We start from the raw sequence: 13,439 nt of genomic DNA, 5'->3' as shown, positions 1-13,439 counted from the left end.
CACTCCAAGGGCTTGGAAGAAGCCATGTGCCACTCATAACCCACGGACACTTGGAGAGACAGCTCCCCTCCTCTGCTAAGGGTCATACCTTTCAAGTTCTATCTTAGGCTCTGAGGAGAGTTCAGTAGTTTTACCTACTTGTGGACAAGGTCAGTTCTAAGCACCTGTTTACTGAGCACCCCTGGTATGGAGGCATTGAAGAAACAGGGTATAAAAAAGGCAAAATGTATTGTTCCCAACTGTAAGTAGGTTATTCTAGTTGAGGAGATGGTATATCTACATATAATACTTACTTTCCAGATACACTAAATACCAAATGAGCCTAAAGACTGGAAAGGTCAGTTTCAGATTTGGACCTTCAGAGACATTTTTATGGAGGAGGAAGATCTTGAGTTGACCCCAGGAACCCAGGAACAGAGCAGAGGCAGGACTTGGAGTGCACATAGGATATTAAGAGACAGTAGATTGGACTGGAGTCGAAGTTTCATGCAGTAGAAAAATGATAATAAATTGGGCACAGATATGAAAGAATTTGAACAGCAGGCCAAGCAATTCAAACTCAACTTTGAAGGCAGTAGGAGTCACTGAGCGTGTTTGGTATGAGTGAAGGTAGGAAAATGGGAAGAGACACGTACAAAACGCTAATTCAAGGTTGATTTATATAGTAATGATCTTTGGAGTTGGGCAGTGGGACAGGTTTGAAGTAGGTAGACCAGTTAGGCCCCTGCCCCTCATAAAGAGATGAGGACCTGGACTTGTTTGGTGGTGGTGGTGTGGATAGAAAAGAAAGGATGACAACAAAAAATAAATAAAAAGAAGAAAAGGAAAAAGAATGAATCTGATGATACCTTAAATAGCATTGGCAGAGAGAGTAAATGTTACCTTAGGGTCTCCCGGAATTCGTTATAACAAAGGAAAAGCCTGTCATTCAGAAAGATTAATTACCCACCCAGGCGAGCCTGCAGTTCCCAGCCTATGCCGCCCCAGAGAGCTGCGCCTTCAGCTGCTTGGTGAGTCTGGTGGGTCACCTATCTCTAGTGTGAAATGTCAGTGTGAATCAGGAAGTCATAGAACTAGAATCTGAATTCCAGCCTTGCCGTTGATTTATTTACTGTTTATTCCCTTTGTTCCACTTTTTTATCACCAGGCAACATTCTGGTTATGACTTGGCTCTCCATCGCGTCTGTCCGCAGAAAGAGAATGTGCTGGCTTGCCCCAGGAGTGTTTTAGCCCATCTGACATTTATGGTTCTCGCTGTAAATTACTATGTTTGCATCTTGACATCACTCTTTAGTGCTCTGTGCTCTCTGAGTTGTAAGTCCACCTCTCAGATGTGATTTTGCTCCAGCTTTGCTGACAGATCAGGTTTCCAAGCCTGCAAGGCCATGGGCCAAATGTTAGAGGGTGGAAAATTCATCGAGGTAACGTCTCTGTGAGGCTGCTTGAGAGACAATCTAGTGACATTCAACCTCTTTGGGTGCTCCTTTCAGGGTTGAGGCTTTACGTAGACTACAGAATGTATGTAGAATCATCTGGTAGAATATTTGTGCTTGTGATTTCATACATTTGATTTCAGGGTTGCCATTAAGCATGCTTTTGTTTGTTTTTTGGTGGGTCTGTTGTTGACACTTGGAAATAGGATATGGGGTAAACGTGCACCACTAGTCAAATGGCAAAAGGACTTGTCATTCCAGAGAATAGTGTAACCTGGGTAGGAAAAGCAGCTAGGATTTTGTATGATGTAATATTCTTTCTCCATCAGTAAAGTCCATCCCAGGTTTAAAAACAGCTTTAAGAATTTAACTTTACAGCAGACGCCAGCAAGTGCAGCAGTCATATCCATTAGACCTGTTCCCAAGGAACAACTTGCTTCATATGATTGTTGGTGCTACCATGTTGGTTGTCTATGAGGTTAGTTCTGTTGGGAACATTTCTCAGAATCTCAGCCATGACAAATTTCAAGCCAACCTGTAGAATGACTTCTTTCATGCTGTTCATTGTATAAAGGTTTAACAATACCTTGAAGATGTGAGAGTTTGGGGACACATTTTCTATACTTAGGTGGAAGGACACCACCTAAGAATAACTGGAATCAATGGAACGGCTCTTCTATCACAACAGACGTGACATTATAATCAAAAGTGCTACCAAAAAAAATGTTAAGCGACTTTAATTTTGCCCATGTTCTGCTAGTTTTTGGAAATGCCAGAGCACTTTTTTGGGAAGGAACCATTATAATACTGTGAATTAGAACAGGAATCTGGGAACAAACTTTCCAAGTTTACAAAAGACTTTGTCATAGTTTAATGTATTAATATTGTTCCTCTTCCTCTCTATTTGGAGAAATGCATGGGGTTTTGGAATTAAAGAACTCAGCCTAGCTCATGATAGCTTAGAACGGGTCAGTTTTCCTAGGGCTATTCTTCCCATACCTTTTGCTTGTGTGTCTTCTATGCCAAAGGCCTGTGCTAGGCATGAAGGATAAAATATACAGACAAACCACAGTCCCTCTCCTCAAGGCGTGTATAGTCTAGTGGGAGAGACAGAGAGAGAAAATCAAGTAATTTAAAGCGTGGTGAGTGCTATTTTACAAAGTTGAAGAGGTGCTCGGGGAGCACAGAAGAGCAAGTATGCAGATGAGAAGAGCTCTGCCTGGGGTTCACCAGTTAAATAAAAGCTGTGCTAAGCCCATGCATATTCTCTCCCACAATAGTGCACGTGTCCTTATTCATAATGCTTGAAAGCTCCGCCGTTCCCCATTGTTACTCTCTGTTATGTTCATCACTCAATCCACTATTATTATTATTTCTAAGAATTTGTTTTTTTAGGAAAGAGCAAGTGTGCTCATTGCTTCTCCACTAAGCCTTCTGAAGAATGACACGTATTCTGGTGAACAGTTTCAAAATGAAGTTTCTATATAGGTGACATTGTTGTAGTCAACTCTAAAATTTTTATATAATGAGGACAGTTAAAGGATGAAAACTAGGTCTCTGCTTTCCAATTTGCCATCTTTTTCAGAAGGTGGTAAATTATTAAAATAAGCTGCTTTTCTTATTAATTGACATAACTGGTACAATTTTGAATTTAATTCAGTTCAGTAAATACTTGGATACCTACTCTGTTCCTGGCACAATATTATGTGCTACGTGTACATGGACGGATACGTATATGTGTATATATGTGGGTGTACATGCAAATAGTTACCAAATATAGTATATGAGTTGCTTTTTGAGTAACAGGAGACTTGGGTCGGCGGAGCCAAACCTTGCACGTATAAAACAAGCAAACAGCAAGCAAGTAGAAATTCATAAGGTGCTAAATTGAACACAGTGAAGTTCTGCAATGAATGTTCTCTAAGAAAGTCTGTTGGGAGTATCAGGCCCTTCCTGAGAGAAGGTGGAGCTCAAGGTAAAACTTCAAAGGCAGAACATATCTGGTTGTGTACAAGTGTGGATGAAACCAAGCTGACTCTAAAGAAAAAGAGAACTTTTAGATGTGGAACTGAACAGGCGTGGTTCATGGGGGCAAATGTTAAAGGATAAATGTTAGGTGAGGAGACAGAGACAGATGGTTGGTGCCAAAATGAAAAATAAATACACGTGTTCTCAAATCACACATCCAAAGTAAAGAGTTCTATTACGAGTTTTCTAATGCCTTTACTGGATTCAGCCTACAAGAAAGAGTCACTAGGTAATGACGGAAATCAGTGCCACCATGAGTATTTTACAAAATCCTGGGTGTAATGAGTCAACATGTCATTACATGTGTTCCGGGAACTACATCTCAGAGAAGGTCGAATACCTCCTGGGCACTGAGTCGGCTGTGCACATCCTCAGGGTGGCTCCATGGCAGCTCCATGGATTCCAGCTTCAATCTCAGCACATTAAGCTCATTTTCTAACCTGGGGGAGAGGAAAGTTTATCCCCAGTGACACATGGACCATGTCAATGAAAGCAGGGGGGTTATTCCTCCAAAATCACCCTCCAATAGATTTTTTTTTTAAAAAAAAGAAAGTGTTTGGTTACAGGCTATGTAGAACTTTTGGCATTTCTTCTTTACCAGCTGCATAAAGAACAAATCATTCATTCTTTCCAGCCCTCTCACAGCAACGCTACAAAGCAGACCACTGGCTTTTGAGACTGGAAGTGCCCCAAGAATATCAGCTCAGGGAAGGAGAGGCTTACAGAGGCTCATAAATCATTAGCACTTCCAGGTGGCCTGTAATTAAACCAGTCCATTCTGTGAAATTTAGGTTGAAGAGGACATATATTAGAAGGGTCTCTTCTCTCAATCCTGTAATTCTTCATTGGCTACTGTGGGATAGGATTTTAAAAATCTGTCTGCTAAGTAGATTTAGGAGTTTTCTAGAAGAGCCTCAGGGACTGAGAGACCATGGGCCCCCTTTCCCTTCCTGAACAGAACAACTCTACTTTCATGAATCTTCGGACGTTGGACTTCAAGAGGCATTTTTCCTTGAAGAAAAGAAGAAAATAATGTTTAAAACGAAACTTTCCCAGTTTATTTAAAATATTATGTGAGTTACATGCGACTTTACCGACCCTAACCACCCTGTAAAATGAGTCATAACTGAATATCCGTTCCACATTCTTTCCTAGGGATTAGAACCACAGCAAACATTTGGGGCCCGTCAGGAATGGGCATAACTATGTCAAATGGCACAAAGGCAATCTCTCTCCATGAGAGCAGCTAAAATTTCCATGTCACCATTACTTACTGAGCAAAACAGAAGCATTCAGAAATACATAAACTCTTTCCAGAAGACTTATGGTCTTAAACTATGGGCAGAGTACAAACAAACTGAAATTCAATATGGAAATGCCATTGACGTTCTGAAATAGAAACACCAGGTCATCTCCGTCCTCAAGTGTGCAGCTTGACTTAAATGAAAACTGACAATGATGCGATTAACGTTAAGGCCTGTGCATTGAAAATCTGCTCCTTGAATGTTCCTTGTTAGTTGATCGAGGCAGGTGGTCTGCTGCCAAAGTGCTAAAGGATGCCACTCTTCCTCTAAAGAGTTCTGAACACACTGTGATAGCAGTTAAATAATGAGCATGTAAGTCCTGATGACGCTGTGAGTGAATTCCTCAGGAACAACCCAGCACATCTTCGATTAACCGCTGGAAGACTGATGAGCCACTTCTGTTTTCCAAACTCGACCTCCTTCACTAGAGAAATGATGATTCCCCTCATCCATCAAGAGAAAGTGGTAATTTATAGAATGAAATGATGCACCAAAGGAATTTCTGAATTTCAGAAAGCTTGGGGTCTTATTTCCCTCTTGAGCCATGATCCAGGATGGGGAATTAGGACAAGGAACAGAGCCAGTTCCTTTAGAGTTCAAATACATAAAATCACAGACCTGTTGAGTCTGGGAAGGGAATGAATGCTTCTTCATAGTGACTCTCCAAGAACTAAAAGAAAAGGAGCTAAATGAAAATTTGAGCATTTATCTCTCTGTCTTTTCCCTGTAGTTATGATGAAACTGCTCATCCAGTAAAATCTAGTAGAGGAGTGAAGTTTTAGGGCTACTTACCATTTTTCAAAGAAATCAAATAAGACTGGTTTGCATTGGAGAGACTATCTCTTGTATAGTGAATATTAAGTCCTAAAACGATGCTTGCGTATCTAATTGGTGTGACATTCCAGGAATGTGAAAGAAAGGGAAATCTGTTTAAGTAAGCTCAAATTTAGGGTCCATTGGAAGTAACGAAAATATTTTTTAAATGATTTTTGTTTATGAAAGTTAATTGGATTCAATGATTGAGATTTTTGTAATGATCTAAAGTTTCATTTTTTTTTCTTTTTTTTTGCGGTACGCGAGCCTCTCACTGTTGTGGCCTCTCCCATTGAGGAGCACAGGCTCCGGACGCGCAGGCCCAGCGGCCATGGCTCACGGGCCTAACTGCTCCGCAGCATGTGGGATCTTCCCGGACCGGGGCACAAATCCGTGTCCCCTGCATTGGCAGGCGGACTCTCAACCACTGTGCCACCAGGGAAGCCCTAAAGTTTAATTTTTAAAAGCACACACATGAGCAAAAACCTGATTCTATAGCATTATAATGAATATTTTGATTATTTTTTAAAAAATAAGATTTTCAAAAGACAAAGTATTTAACTAGAAGGAGAAAAAAAGAAGTTTGTAAATATCTAAAGCTCATGAGGCAAACTTGATTCCCGCCAAAAACTTGGATACTGAATTGTAACAGGACTACAGGGGAAAACTGCTGTTATTCTAGAGAAGGAAATTATAATTTACTAAGCGAAAAGTCAGTTGGTCCTTGAAATAACTGAAATGGCAAATAGGAAAAACAATGCCTTGGATATTGAAGAAACTCAGCAAATATCTGTGGAAGGAATAAAAGACCCCTGCATAAATCACACTACTGGTAACATAGCGATTTAGTCACACATACATTTTTCTATCATGGCACTTTTGAGATGTGTGGTCTTAGGAAAGTTGTTTGAAGTCTGTAGCCTCAGTTTCTTCATCACTAAAATGGACATAATGATATTTATTTCAGAGGGTTACCGTAAATTTTATACGGGATATATAGTGTATTACCTAAACTACATGCCACAGTGTCTGGCTCCATGAATGTTAATTCTTTATATTGTACTTAAAAAAATTTTTAAAAACAGTACAAAAGTTCCCTCCATTTAGTAACACAGAGAAGCATGGATAAGAAAAGATGGTGAAATTATCATGTTATATTTGCTGAACAGTCGCCGTAAGCAGGTAATCACACCAGGACGAGCAAGTGTTCTGTTCCAGCATCATGCTCGCTCTTCAGGTACATGATTTCAGAACTTACGTGGTGGGTTTTATTTGTATGTCAATTTAAGAGTAACAAGCCGGAGCCCTGTGAAAGTTTAAGTTGTCAACTTTTTTCAGTTAGTAACTAAAAGCATAGAATTTCATGCCAGATCCAACTGGCTCCTGAGATTTTTCTCTCAACCACTTGACTCTCCCACCACTGGTCTTTCACATGGTGTGAACAGTGGCCTTGGCAAAATCAAGCCTCAAGCTCCCCAGGTCTCTGTGCCGTCCACGGGATTTGTCTGCTGGCCCCTTCCAAACAGAATTTTAAGTATTTAATACGCAAAATTTCCCCTAAATACAAGCAAAAAATGAGAAGTTGGTTCTGTGCCTTTAAGACTCAAGATATTCTTGTGATTCAGACATTTTTCTCTGACAGGCTTCACAAAAAAACAAGATTTTCTGAGCCATCACCTGGGATCGGAGCAAAGGGAGATAGCAGGCTGGGTTAGGATGCTGAGGACCTGGAGGGGATGCTACGTGGGCAAGCCAGTTCACAGCACGGGTTTTTTGGGGTTTTTTTTCTTTTTTTTTTTTTTTTGCGGTACGCGGGCCTCTCACTGTTGTGGCCTCTCCCGTTGCGGAGCACAGGCTCCGGACGCGCAGGCTCAGCGGCCACGGCTCACGGGCCCAGCCGCTCCGCGACATGTGGGATCTTCCCGGACTGGGGCACGAACCCGCGTCCCCTGCATCGGCAGGCAGACTCTCAACCACTGCGCCACCAGGGAAAACCCAGCACGGGGTTTTAAATGACTTGCAGACATTTTTTCTACCATCATATTACTCTGTCTAAGAAACTCCTCCTGCCAGAAATTCTTTGGACAGAAATGTTTTCCTGGGCAAACTGGTCAGGTACCTGGTTATGAGTATATGGTAGAAAGCCTGGGTTTTTCTGGAAGGGCTTTATGATGAGTGTGTCATGGCATGTGACAGTGACATGGAACAGCACACTTCCGGCTGCTCTGTTATCGTGGCCACCAGAGAAAGGGCTGAAGCTTCTTAACCTCCAACATCACAAAGCCCGGGATGTTAACTTCTTCCGCCAAACTGTTCTTCTCACCCTTTTATTTTTTTCCCTTAATCCCTGGCAGCTTTTTGAAAAGGGAAGACAAAAACCAACACTGACAGCACTAACAGTGAAGCGCTGAGTCAGCCTGTTCAGGGATTTGGCTTTTTTCCTTTATTTTTCTCTGCTTTTTTTCTGCCAGCTGGTCTCTCCAGGAAGCAAGCAAAACATAGTTTTTCACTGGACATATCTTACAAAAAAGTTTTTTTTTTCTTATGAAGAAAGAGAAAAAAAAACTTTTTCTTAAAAAAAATAAGCGGACTATATCTGGGAAGAGGATACAGAATTATACCATAGAATCATTGAATAACCTCAAAGTCTATCGGGGTTTTAAATTATCTGGGAGCCTAGGCACAGGTTTGCAAAATAGCCCTCCAAGAACTTTTAAGGAACCCTTGCTTCTTTATTGGGCCACTGCAAGGATTATCTGAAGATGACTAAGCCTCTACTAAGAGAATAATAAATCACAAATAATGATTGTGTCTTCTTTCTTCAGTATGAGACCGTTAAGCTGTATATAGTACCCTGGGGGAACAGGAATATTAAGGCTGTTCGTTGGCAGGTCTCTGGGGCTAGCGTCCCTCCTGCAGTGTCCATGACCAAGGGTGAAGCTCAAGCGCAAGTCAGAAACCAGCTTTACTACTGAAAGCTTGGCAGGAACATGGTGATGGACAAGGAACTTTCTCAAATCAGAATGTCTTACGGTGACTTCACAAACTGGAGAGTAGCATTTCTGAGATCACAGCAGTAAGTGATGATTCCCCCAGATCTTCGGAAGGTAGCTCAGGCTAGCGTAGTCCTCAGTAGACTCTTAAGGAATGATGCTGCAGATATAATACTGGCCATTCATTTTATGAGATGATAGAAATCCAGCTCCGTGTTGTAATATCAGAAATTGAAATATTCTATAAGATATGCTATTTTTCAAAATAGCCAAATCTTAGGAGCTTTTAAAGCTATGTTTACAACTTGCTAAAACACCAATCACATGTATATACACCAGACTATGGGCACAGTTTTGCTTCACACGTTGTGTATAAAACAGCTTTTGGTAAATTACTGAATTTTTCTATGATCATGTAAACTTGTTACTTAAAGGAGTTCCTTTGGAAATAATTCATTTTGTAAATATACATTTTTATGTACTACATTTTCTTAAATTGAGGTGCATCTGTGTTGCTTTTCTAGTAAATATTCTGTGGTTAATAATTATAGAAGGAGGAGAAAATGAGAAATGGAAAAAAGTAAACATCCTCTTTACCATAAAGTGAACCCTTAGTTTCTCAAATTCTCAGCAATTGAACTTAATAGGGGGTGGTCAGCAAGTGTCTTTCTATTTCTAGCTTTGACTTGACCTACCCCACACTTTCTAGTGATAACGTCATATTTTTATTGTAATCCACGAAGTCTTTCCACACACACAATCCCTTTTCATCTCTCATCACTGACCTCTACAAACTACTAGATGGTATTATGCTTCATTTACAGAGATGGTAACAGAGGCTTAAATATGTAGACTTGCTCAAGGTTATTGATCAACTTAGAGGAAAGTGAGACATGAGCCCTGGTCTTCTGACGTTGCCTCTGACATCGCTCATCCTGACCATTTGCAGCATTTTGTTTGTTTCATTTATACTATGAAACAAGCAATGTTCTTTTTCCAGAGCTATCTCTGTGGCGGGTTGCAGTCTTTGTAATAATCCTTCCTAGACCCAGAATTACTTAATACTTTCTGTGCTGCTTTTTCCCCATCTGTGTGGTATCCCAAACAGATTCAACATTGACTGTCTCACCAAGTCAGTTCATCACCAGCTTGTGTGTCTCGTGAAGACAGAGGTTCATTTCACTCTCCGATCTTGGAAAGATGCCTAGCACATGGCGGTACTAAGTAAATATCCAAGGAAGGAAGGGAGAAAGGAAGAAGGGGAAAAGGAAGGGAGAGGGTGAGGGGATTCAAATTTAAGAATATGGATCTTATCACCCCTTACCCCAGGGCATCGCCAGTTCTAACCTTGCCTCGGCCAGTGGTGTGGCCCCTGTACACGCTGAATAAATGTGAATAGAGGGACTCGCAGAGTTAATTCTTAGAGAACAAATGAAGACAGAAAGTCAGTACTGCCCAGAAATTAAAGCTGTAACAAATGCCCCCACTCCTTCTTCTCAATCAGACCTACTGTCCCTTTTCTCTGATTCCTTTCAACTTTATGCCCTGGCATTAGCCCTCCTCCCCAAATAAAACAGACCCTCAATGTACATTTGTTAACAGGAATAGTTCATGGCTGTGAATATCTTCAAGCATCTTCTTCATTTCATATTAACTCAAAGATCTCTTGCCTTGTGGTGAGGAATGCTAGTGGTTTACCTTTTGATTTCTCATTTTAAGTGAGTGTGTTTTTATTCTTAATACGTTGAACTCTCTGAGCCAAACTTCAACTATTATTAAACGTTTTCTCTCTGTTCATTTAAAACTGAATGCTCAACATGGTACTTCAGAGTGTGTATCGTGAACTGAAAACACACCAAACACCAGATATCAGAACTATAACGGACAGGGGATCGCTCTTTTTCTCTCTCTGCAGCAAACCAGGAAATTGTCACATCTTAGAAGGTGTCACAGAAGGGGTTTGGCTGATGTAAAACTTGTTCTCAACACCTGCTGAGGACAATTCCTCTGAACTTCATTCTTCATCCTTTAAGCCACTCTGTATGTTACTCCTGGACCCCAGATTCTTTCTTTCTTTCTTTCTTTCTTTGGCTGCACCGGGTCTTAGTTGTGGCATGCGAGCTCTTAGTTGCGGCATGCGAGCTCTTAGCTGCGGCATGCGAGCTCTTAGCTGCGGCATGCGGGATCTAGTTCCCTGACCCGGGATCCAACCCAGGCCCCCTGCATTGGGAGCGCGGGGTCTTAACCACTGGAACACCAGGGAAGTCCCTGGACCCCAAATTCTTTAGTACCTGTTTAAGTTAGCAGAGTGGTAGGAATCATAAAAATAAGGAATTTTTTTTAAAATCTTGCTTTTGCCTATACACACAACTGGCTCCTCATACACAGGCAGCTAGAGGATTACAGTAGGAGGAATGGTCTGTTCCAGTGTCAGGAGCTCTCTTCTCTGTGGTTCTCCGTAGCCCCCCAGTGCAGGGTGGGCCTCCTATTGGGACGTAGTTGGGTGAGGCCAGACTGCCCGCAGGACACTGGGCTGCTCTGCCCGAGTGTATGGGACGTCACCTTGCCAGGCAAATTTGGGGCTGAGGCCAGTACCCCTGGGACTCTTGACTTCCTACGCTTTCTGCTCTAAGACCTACATCTGCAAGCATGTTCACATGTCAGAAACACACGTCAGTGTGTCCCCTCTGCACTGTCCATGACAAATGTCAAGATAGAACAAACTAGCTGCTGCCAGCGCCTAAACCTACCCTGAGCACGTGGTTAGTGCTGATAAAACTATTTGTGGCTAGAACTGCGGGGAGGAGATGCATTACGTGTAAATTGTTCGGCCATTAAGCCCTTGTCCGTGGCGCATATCAGATTTTCCTCCCCGCAGCTGTCGTCCTCTGACTGGAGAACACGGGTTGCTAGTTTCTTTCCTTGTATGGGTTTGTGGCCTTTTTAAAACTTCACGCTGGCATTTGGTAGAGCTAGAACAGTGGGGTAACAAAGTGTGTAAAGAGAAGGAAAGGACAAGAAAAGTGTCACTTATGAGAAGAGTAAACACTGCCCCAGTTCTCGGTTCCACGCCAGGGGCTGTTCTAAACGTGTACAATTATAAACTCATTTAATCCTGACAAAAGTCTGATGACGTAGGTAGGTGCCATCGGTTATTAGGTCTGTTTTCGCCTTCCTTATTTTATGTTCACTGGTTTCGATCTGTCTGCCTGTGGTTAAGGAGCAAATGTCACCCGTTGGAAAAGCACATGCAGGAAGCAGACAGTCTCCGTTCCAGTCTTGCTTTGCTGGTAGCGCTCTGGGTTGCTCTGAGGACACCCCCTACACTCTCTCAACTTCAATTTGTTTGTTTGTTTCTTCAACTTCAGCTTCTCTATCTGCAAAATGGAGGAGTTGGGCAAGATCGATGGGTTTGGGACCTTTTATTTTTAAGTCATTGACTCTGTGTGTGTGTGTGTGTGTGTGTGTGTCTGAATCTGGAAGCTCAAATTGTAAAGCTGCTGGAGTGGAAGCTGCATCGTTGGAAGAGAGAGCCCACGTTTTACAGATGCACTCGAGGTAGCTCTGTTGAACTCACAGGGCTCTTTGAAGCCATCTGTAAATCACAGAAGTTGATGGTATCTGAAGTCCACTCTTTGCTCTGAAACACATAGCGTTTCTTTCACGTTATGTTAACTGCTGGCGAATCCTTTCTGTACCAGAGAAGCTTTTAGCCCTCAGAACCCAAGCCACGCTTTGTGAATTTATCACCCCCGTGACGTCACCTGCCTTATTCCAGAGCACGTAGAATGTTCTCACCTGAGCTGCTCAGAACAACTGTTGTGAGTCACCGAATACGTGTAACTGCAGTGATTTGAGAACAGTCCCTGCACTCTTGCAGACAAGTTTTCGCCTTTTTACTCTGAGGGTCACCCAAGGTCATTTGATGCGTGCTGTTGGCAGCTTTGCCCTCGAGCCACGCTGGGGCGCTGTTCCATCCTCCCCACTGTGCACACTTTCGGTGCTAAGAGAAAGTCCCTGGGTCATCCTGGGCGCTCTGTGTGTCCCGTGGAGGCGAACAGTAACCCCTCTGCACATCTGGGAGAAGGTCTGAAGTCTCTCACTGCCCTCAGTCCTAGAGCAGGTGTTCAGCAGATTTAGGCTGTCAGGGTGAGCAGGGAGGCCCCAAGAGTAAAGGACATCAGGGTCAGAAGAGCCAAGTGCTTCCTCGTCTCTTACTGGGGTGTTATGTTTTCTGCTAACCTCATCCTCTATTTTAAAATCTTTTTGGCTGCCCTGTCTTTATTAATTAGCATCTTCTTAATCAAAAAATAAACTACATAGGGAACAAAATGAACAGAACTCATTTATATAATTTAATAAAAGACTGTAAAGCAGAAACCTGTTTAACCACAGCCCAAGTCAAGAAGTGGAGCATCCTTGGGACCCCAGAAGCCCTCCAGGTAAACCTTTATAACCACAACACCCTCCCTGTCCCCAAAGAGAGGGCGACTAACTTTTATTGTTATCATTTTCTTGCCTTTCTTTCTGGTTTTCACTCCTCTGAATACATCCCAAATTGATAAGGTTTCATTTGTTCTGTTTTTGTTTTTTTAATATTTATTTATTTATTTTTGGCTGTGTTGGGTCTTCGTTTCGTGCGAGGGCTTTCTCTAGTTGCGGCGAGCGGGGGCCACTCTTCATCGCGGTGCGCGGGCCTTTCACTGTTGTGGCCTCTCTTCTTGCGGAGCACAAGCTCCAGACGCACAGGCTCAGTAGTTGTGGCTCACGGACCTAGTTGCTCTGTGGCATGTGGGATCTTCCCAGACCAGGGCTCGAACCCGTGTCCCCTGCACTGGCAGGCAGATTCTCAACCACTGCGCCACCAG

General features: G+C 42.5%; 1 protein-coding gene across 2 annotated transcripts in view; it reads left to right on the top strand.

The window, feature by feature from the left end:
- ASB5 (ankyrin repeat and SOCS box containing 5) overlaps positions 1-13,439 on the top strand; it is a gene marked incomplete at its 5' end in the record, with an annotated part of 96,357 nt that overhangs the window by 47,834 nt on the left and 35,084 nt on the right. The window lies entirely within an intron of this gene.

The sequence above is a fragment of the Mesoplodon bidens genome (assembly GCF_964165515.1).
Source record: "Mesoplodon bidens genome assembly, chromosome: 20".
NCBI classification, from domain to species: domain Eukaryota; kingdom Metazoa; phylum Chordata; class Mammalia; order Artiodactyla; family Ziphiidae; genus Mesoplodon; species Mesoplodon bidens.
This window is presented reverse-complemented; position numbering and strand designations above follow the sequence as displayed.